Genomic DNA, 8,883 nt, shown 5'->3' with positions numbered 1-8,883 from the left:
AAAATCTTTATATAGTTTTGATCTTACCAAAAAAAAAAAAGTGTTCCAAAAAAGACAGCGCAACTCTTGCATCAATGTGGTACCAATGTGAAAACCAATGGGAGTACACACAAAAGCATCAATAATGGTAGGATTTCTTCTTTTCAAGGGGGTGGGTAGTCATTTCGCTCCACCCTGTGTCTAAGTGTAGAGATCGACTACATTACCTTCTAGGCTTCTTTTTCCTTAAAAAAATGATGGGGTTTGCTTCCAAGTTGCGTGGCCTTATGCCAACACGGGTCCAATGGGAGTGCATGTACATAGGTCCAATGGGAGCACATGTACTTGCATCCAAGCGAAGGGGAGAGGTAGGCCGATCATTTCGCCTTCCCCGTGTAAAGGTGTAAATTTGATATCAATACTAAATATCGTATTCAAATTTGACCATTGAAAAGCGTATCGTATCAAATCAAACTAAAGGAGATTCGATATGTTTTTGGTACTGAAAAGGGTATCTTTCTAGTACGATATCAATTTTTAAGACAACCATTCGCTATTTACGGAACCATACCAATTTACTTGTTCGTAACTAAATTTCAAATTATCAAATAGAAATCGTACCGAAACCTACCATAAAAGGCAAAAGTGTCAAATAAAAACCATATCAAAACCTTATTTGTAGTGAATATAAGCCGCATTCAATATTCGTAATGAAAATTTAGAATGTTCTCAATATAGTCTGGTTTCAGAATCTACTCTAGTCTTCTATAATTGTTGAGACTGTTATTCCCATGTGAGAAGGCATAGGGACATTGCATGGAAGTGTTCTTTTTCTCAAAAATAAATAAATTTACAATACCACCTCCTGGAGAATGTTCTCAATATAGTCTGGTTTCAGAATCTACTCTAGTCTTCTATAATTGTTGAGACTGTTATTCCCATGTGAGAAGGCATAGGGACATTGCATGGAAGTGTTCTTTTTCTCAAAAATAAATAAATTTACAATACCACCTCCTGGAGAATGTTCTCAATATAGTCTGGTTTCAGAATCTACTCTAGTCTTCTATAATTGTTGAGACTGTTATTCCCATGTGAGAAGGCATAGGGACATTGCATGGAAGTGTTCTTTTTCTCAAAAATAAATAAATTTACAATACCACCTCCTGGAGAATGTTACTATTAGAGAGACACCCATGCATACTTTCAAATTATGCTCACATCCCTTACTGTCAGTCTTTGTTAAGTGAAGACTTGAAATGATGATTTTACCCTTTTGACTAAAAACACATGACCGAAACATATTTTACCCAAGTCCCTCAATAACCCTAACCTTCATTCACCTTCACTGTGGATTTCAGAGGAGGGATTCTTGCACACACATTCGCCTAGGGGTGAAACAGGGTCGGGTTTCTTAAAACACTAACCCAACCCTAGGTCTTCAAAATTCAACTTAGGCCCAACCCAACCCTATCGGGTTTATATCAACCCAACCCGGCTCTAATTGACCCTGTCAGGGCCAGGTTGCTAAGGCCTCAACCCAAGCCCAACCCAACCCTAACCCACCCTTAGGGTCAGAAAACTTGGCCCAAGCCCTGTTTGGGTTCAGGGCAAGGCAGACAGGGTTTGGGTTGTCAAGGCCAAACTTTCAACCATACATCCGCCCTTCTCTATCCCTGTGCAACCACCGCTGTTCTCCATCCCTATGCAACCGTCGGCACCTTTATCCATCACCACACAACAACTGAGCGTGCTTCAGTGGGTGCATGGGTGCTTGGTGGTACTTCTTTCTCCTTTACCACTTTCTTCTTCTTCTTCTTCTTCTTCTTCTCTCTCTCTCTTTATCACTCGCACTCATCTAAGTTGAAGATGGATTTGAGGGCTGCTTTTAATAGTTTCCAACTTATATAATAGAAACTTGGAGATTGGAAGAGAAGCGAATTCTGATGCAGAAATAGAACCCCCCCAACCCCCCAAATTCCCAACCCAATTGAGATGAAGATCATGCAAGACACTAGAACAAGTTTCTGAAAGCTGCTAATCAAGACCAGAACCTGAAGTGAATTCTACCATTGCACACATTCCTTCCATTAAGTTCATCCATTCCGATCATTCAATAACCTACCGTGGGCTGCATTGAATTCTAGATTAGGCTTGCCTCTCTAGTGGTCTCTGCATCAGGCAATGGCTCCTCACTGGTCCTAAATCATAGACCAATAGGCACCAATTGGCAGCGAAATCAGTTTGGGGATGAAGGAGTTTAGATTTGATTTGGGGTTAAGGGTTTAAGAAAGGGTATATTAGGTACTTCACTTTTAAGAAGAGTGTTTTGGTATTAAGAAAAAAACATACAGCTGATGTAAACATTTAAGGCATTTAACCCATCCGTGGGTTGTTCAGATAGTTAGGGCGAATTGGAGATGGATAGGCGCATGGTCCTAGGTTCGATTCCCCATCTATGCATCTGTTATTTAAGTGAATACCGTAACGGTTGGTTGCTGTGTTAGTCTCCTCGAGGATTAGTCAAGGTGCACGTAAGTTGGCCCGAGCACCTTAATTAACAAATGGTAAAGGGTGTGAACGTAATTTAGAATTATGTAGAAAATTAGTCTCTATTAGTGGTATTCTCTAGGGGGTGGATGTTGTAAATTTTTCTAAATAATAATAATAGTATGAGAGTTTGTACTTTGGATTCCTCCAATTAAGATTCATTGACTCCAGATGGGACAAGGAAAATTTGGTTGATTGAAATAACTGTGTCAATATGGTTTCAACACTTAGGGTCCATTGATAATATTTCAAGAAACGCATTTCTGCCATTTCTGTGTCTAGAAATGGCAGAAACGGAATAAAAAGCGTTTGATAAAATTGTTTCGTTTCACTTGTTTTCAGAAATATAAATTGAAATTTCTATCTATTTATGGTTCAAGAAACGACCTAGACAAAACAAGTAGAACTTGTTTTGCCATTTATGGAAACGATTCGTGGCCATTATTTCGCTGGTTACTATCAACTTCCAGAAACATGATTTATCAAACACCTTCAATTCCGTTTCTGTTTCTGGAAAAAGAAATTTATGTTTCTGCCGTTTTTTGAACAGAAATGAAAAAAAGGTTATCAAACGGACCAATAGAATTGAATTGGATGAATCGGCCAATTCTTCTACCCAAAAGAAAAAGAAAATAAAATATCGCCTAATTCAAATTAGTATCGGAATTGATTAGGTCCAATTCTCCATTTTTTTACTGCCTTTCATATTACGAATGATCAAGTGGATAATTGTTGGCAAATATTTTTTATTCCTTTTTTCTATCTCTTGTCCTTTTATTATCTGTGGTGTCCCCTTTCAATCATCTGCTACACTATATTCTGAAGAATATATATATAAATATATATATATATATATATTTAAATATATATTTTTTTTATTTGGAGGAGATAAATGTGCATGTATCGAATCTACATCCTCTGCAGTGAACAGTGAGATGCGGTGAACATCAAACGGCTGAGAGCATTTGAGCACGTGCTCCAAGGGACTCCTAGCCACCTGATGCTTATTACACCGATGCAGCTGCTACAGATGATTTTCACACCCCTTTCACTTGGTAGAAGTCTCTAAATCTTGTTAGAGAATATCTTGATAAATGCTTTGCTCTCCCCCCCCCCTCGCTCGGTCTCTTTTGATTGGATAGATGATTATGAACCTCACTTGTGAAATTAACTTTTCAAGACTCTGATCATAATCCAATCTTTCTTAACACTATAAATAGGTGTTCTTTAAAAAAAAAAAAAAATGTTTTATTTTCTAGCTGCATGGACTTGTCTAGATTTTAATTTTTTTAAGAAACATAGGGGTTTTTTTTTGGGTAAAAATACATGGGATGCTTGGGGGGATCGACTGTGATTTAATGGTCAAATTAATTAGTTGGCTTAAGTTATTTATTGAAGAAAAGGAATACATTGATTTTTGGACATGTTGAGTGGCTTAAAAAAATTATATAATTACTTTCATTTGAAAATACCCTCGATAACCCTATGATATTTGATATCTTAATTCAAGTGAAGTAGGTACTCATAGTAGATGGATGAGTTGTTTTGGTTGCAAAAAATCTAAGGCATATTGTTACTAATGGTGATAATCTTACTAGTTTTTGTCATGTTGTAACTAAACAAAATCTTAGAAAGTGTAGGATAGAGTTTATCTTATCGGATGATGGGGACAGATTAGTTGATGTCCCTCTTGTTGTTCAGGAATTTGCATGTCACCTTACATTTAATCCCTTGGATCCATCTTTTATATAGAGAGTTTATTTTCCATGGTATTCTTGATGAAGACAAAATAAAGAAAATTGTATATAGTATATGGAGGCATATAAAGTTTTCATGAGGGTCGTTGGATGGTTTTTAGGCTTGTTTCTATCAACAGTTTTTGGATCTAGTTTAAGGGGGATTTGACGCCTTTTTTTTTTTTTTTTTTGTGTAATCAAACCCTTTCTCTTTTGGGTGAATCATCTAGATTTGTTTAATCCCCAAAATTTGAATTCTATTAGAGTAAAGGACTTTAGACTTGTTAGTATGTAATGTGTCTTACAAAATTATTGCTAAGGTTCTAGCTAACAAACCTAAAGGTTTATTAACCCATTCGTGCATTGTCTAGATGGTTAGGGCAAATTAGGGATTGTGTGGATAGGCACATGGTCCCAGGTTCGATTCTCCATCTGTGCATCTTTAATTTAAGTGAAGATCGTGACGGTGGATTGCTATGCTAGTCTTAATAAAAAAGGTAACACTGATTATTTAGCTATTAAATTAGATATGGCCAAACTTATGACATTATAGATTGGAATTGGGTTATTTATGAATTTATATGTTTTGGAGATGCATGGCAACTTTACCACAAAAAAAAAAAAAAAAGAGATGTACGGTATGACTTGTATAGCAGTGGTGGTGCTATGTCGGTTGTTATTAGTTTATAGAGATCTAGGATTATTTCAAGGAGTTAAGGTTGCAAGAGGGTCACCATAGATGTCTTTTTTATTTTATTTTATTTTATTTTTTTGTGACCATGCACTAACAATAAAGTCTATTTTGGACCTCTTGTTAAATCTTTCTAAACAACAGTCAATCTTGATAAAAATGGAACATGTTATATATGAGGATAGGAAGAGCCCATGTGCCAGTTTGGGGGTCAATGAAATGTCAAGAGAGGCAATTTATTTAGGGAGTCATCATCTGTTTCATCCTGGCTCTAAAATTGTTGGACTTAAAAATGTGATTTCTAGAGTTGAGAAGTGATTAACAACGTGGAAGGTCCATTTATTTTAATATGTGGGCTAAAAGGTGTTGGTTCAATTAGTTTTGTCTTCTATTCCATAATGTCTTATGTATTGTTTTGCTTTCATAAAAAATATATAAAAAATCGGATTCAATCATTTTGAATTTTTGGAATGGAGGGATTGATAGCTGATAGAAGCTTTGTAAGAAAATAAGTCAGAATGTTGAGAGTCTTTAGTAGTTGAATCTTCAAATCATCTTTGAACCACGAATTTTTAGGGATTCAGTAACAAAATATATATACAAAATAGATAGACTGAGTCATTCCACTTCATACTCTCCTTAAAATCATAAATGCCTCCAATAGTGCAACCAAGTGAATTGTGTATCGGCCACTAAGATGAAATATCCCAATGACACCCATAGAAGTTATGCACTCAACTGCTAGGCCCCTTCGAGTACTCCATTGTGCTCAAACCCAAAGTAAAACTCTTAAAAAACAAGTGTAGAACATGATTTTAATCCTCACGAAAGTGACTTTATAGATGCACTCACACAAATGACTTTAATGAATTTGGTAATAGATAAGAACAATGCCTAGAGGTCTCCTCTATTCTAATCTATTATAGGAGAAAATAATTTTTTAGAAAATACATGAAGAGACAGTATCTCAAGTTGAGAAAGAGATAAAGTCTTTCAAATTGAAGTCTCTCAAAGAGTTGAAGTGAAAGAGTCCCAAATATGAAAAGACTAAGTTAAGTGAACTTTGTAAATACATGAAAGGCTATTGAGAATATAAAAAGATAGACATATAAGAAGTCATACAAGAAGATGAAAAGATGGACACATGAAATTAAAAGACACAAGAAACCAACAAATAATTTGAATCTTTCAATGATTTTTAATAAGATTTAAATCCAACAAGTTATTTTATTTTATTTTTTAGATGAATAGCAAGCTTCATCTTATTCATTAGAAAATTGTGTGTTCACCTAAAATAGCAAGGAATTTGGGTCTTAAGGATTCTTCTTCTCATAATAAAGATTTCTTAATTAAACTTGGATGGAGGTTGCTTATTGAGGAAAAAAGTCTTTAGGCTAGAATTGTTAGGGCTAAGTACTTTGCAAATAAATCTTTATTTGATCATTGTTGCAATGTCAAAGTGAGGCTCTAGGACTTGGAAAAGTATAGTGGGCATTCTACATATTCTCCAAAAACTGCTATGTATTCGTATGTATAGATAATGATAGAAGTACTTGTATTTGAATAGACCCATGGATACTATCATTGCCACGTTTTAGGATCCTTGAGAAGGCATTACCAAGTGATATACATAGAATCACCCCCGTTGGACCAAGATCATGTAGCAATTGAATGATGACCCATTGAGGAAGTTAGACATCACCATCAACCATTAGGGTTGTGGTTCCCTCCACCCAAATAAGTGCACACTAACTGCAAAGTAATGATAAGTATCGATTCTTTATATAAAAATACTTTCCCCACGTGACCAACTAGGCATATGGTTAAAAGAACAATCTAAAAGAACAAAACCTCCGGAATACAAATAGAAAGACAAGTCACACACAAGTAAAGGGACTTTTTCCACATTTATTTATTTGTCTTTTTATTTATTTTTGCTAATCAAGGTGTTTGGACCAATTTATCCGCATCTCGATTAATTATGGGAAAACTAATACAACAATCCACAATCATAGTCTCCACATTTACTTCTTTGAGAGCTATCCTTACCAAAATTTTCATTTTATCTATTGCATTGATTGTTGACTTAAGCATCGATAGTCGAGGCAACATGGTCTTGTGGTCTTATCTGAACATTGGTATTTGTCCCGGACTATGGTTTTCAACTACATAGTCAACTCAACATAATTTTATCCACGTGGCACAATAAAAGAAGGCACGGTTGATTTGCTGGTAGAAGAAACCCAACGGATCCATACACTGAGGAACCGGGTTTTCTTATCCCTATCGTACCAAAAAAAAAAAACAGGGTTTTCTTATCGTACAACCCTACCACGTGTTCAAATTTGCCGCTGAAACGAGGTCGGAGATGGCGATGTTGCGCGCCACGACCAACGCCTCCGAAATGCTTTGTCTTAGCTTATTCTTGAAGGAATTTTGAAGTTTTGTTTGGTCGTTATTGCTTGGCTTTGAAGAACATCCGCTCTATACGCCTTACTCTTGATCGACGCCATTCGGATTCTTCCCTTTTTTTCATCCAAGAATCGGTTTCCACCCCAAATTCTCCGGGTAAGACTAAAAAACTTTGGATTAGGGTTTTGCTAATGAAGTCCGTGGTCGAACAAACTTTTCGTGAGACCAAATTTAGGAATTCTCTATAGTAAATACAGTTAGTTGAAAACTCCGATCTCGATCTTCGTTGGTGGCTAGTCGGCTTTTGAATTGATTTGATTTGATTTGATTTGATTTCGTTTCAGCAATTTCGATCTGTTTGAATGGCTATTGGGTATGGTGTTTGACGCTATGAACATTCTCTTAGTTTCAAATAAATTTGCACCTGTTTTAGACTGAATTCTAGATTGTTCGCTGTTACGATGTATTTGAACAATGTGAATTCATTTGATTGCCGTCTAACATACATCTCTTTTAGTTCTTTCAACTACTGTATTCAACTAGCTATAGAAAGCCTGCAATGCATTTTCCTGTTTCACTTGTCTGTGCTTTATAGGATTAAGTTGTACTGAAAAATTATCGGGCTAAGAACTTGTTTTTGTGAATGATATTTTGTTTGGTGAGACTTGATTGATAGCAAGTTGTTGAAATATTAACCAAATTCGAAGTGTGTGTATTTTGGGTGATGAGACATTCTTGGACATTCTGTTCGAATTAAGGATTTAATATATTTATTAATTTATTTCTACTATTTGGTTATTATTCAAACAAGGGAGTAATTTTGTTCTTCATTACAATCTTCAAAACCATTATGATATGGCGAGGAATGCCTGTTAACTAATTGTTGAGAAGTAAGAACCAAAGAATATTGTCTTCCCTGAAGTTGATCATGCCTGTTGGAAGGACTATGATATTATTAAGCACATGATAGTGGAAGTTTTATCCTCCTCGGGCCTAAAGAAAGAACCCATGCATCCTTCCAATTTATTATAGGGAAATATGCAGCACCACCCCTTGAGGAATGGCACTTTTAACGACCCCCTACATTATCGACAATTATAACCAGACCCACTACCATCAATCTCTGTTAATTGTAAATTGAATGGACTATTTTAGCCTTTTGCCTAAAACACATACAACCCAACCCAAACTACCAAACCCTTCTACCATGGAGACCAGAGGACCACCGAGCGTTCATCCCTGCTAGCAAGCTACTATCCATTGCTGCAACTCACTCTGGTCACCTGAGGATGCATCAACTTCTGGCAAAAGTAAGATTTCCGGTGAACAAAGATTCTGACAGCATCAAAAGAAATCAACCAATTTGAGGGCTTGAGATCCTGATAAACCATTGTGTTGTGTACTGATCTCAATCCCCACTCGTTTCCCCCCTTTTTTTTCCGTTTACATTTTATTTGTTTTCTAATTTTTTTCCCTTCTCTCCATCTCTCTCCTCTTGTGTGGAAATGAAATAAAGGA

At 36.0% G+C, this 8,883-nt stretch overlaps 1 protein-coding gene across 1 annotated transcript in view; it reads left to right on the top strand.

The window, feature by feature from the left end:
• Window positions 1–7,289: 7,289 nt before the first annotated feature.
• The window catches only part of LOC122086545, a 38,148-nt gene continuing 36,554 nt past the window's right edge, over window positions 7,290–8,883 (top strand). The window contains exon 1 of the mRNA XM_042655451.1: window positions 7,290–7,521. The gene's annotated coding sequence lies outside the window, so the exon portion shown is untranslated. The remainder of the gene's footprint in view (window positions 7,522–8,883) is intronic.

The sequence above is a fragment of the Macadamia integrifolia genome, chromosome 8 (genome assembly GCF_013358625.1).
Source record: "Macadamia integrifolia cultivar HAES 741 chromosome 8, SCU_Mint_v3, whole genome shotgun sequence".
Classification (NCBI taxonomy): domain Eukaryota; kingdom Viridiplantae; phylum Streptophyta; class Magnoliopsida; order Proteales; family Proteaceae; genus Macadamia; species Macadamia integrifolia.
This window is presented reverse-complemented; position numbering and strand designations above follow the sequence as displayed.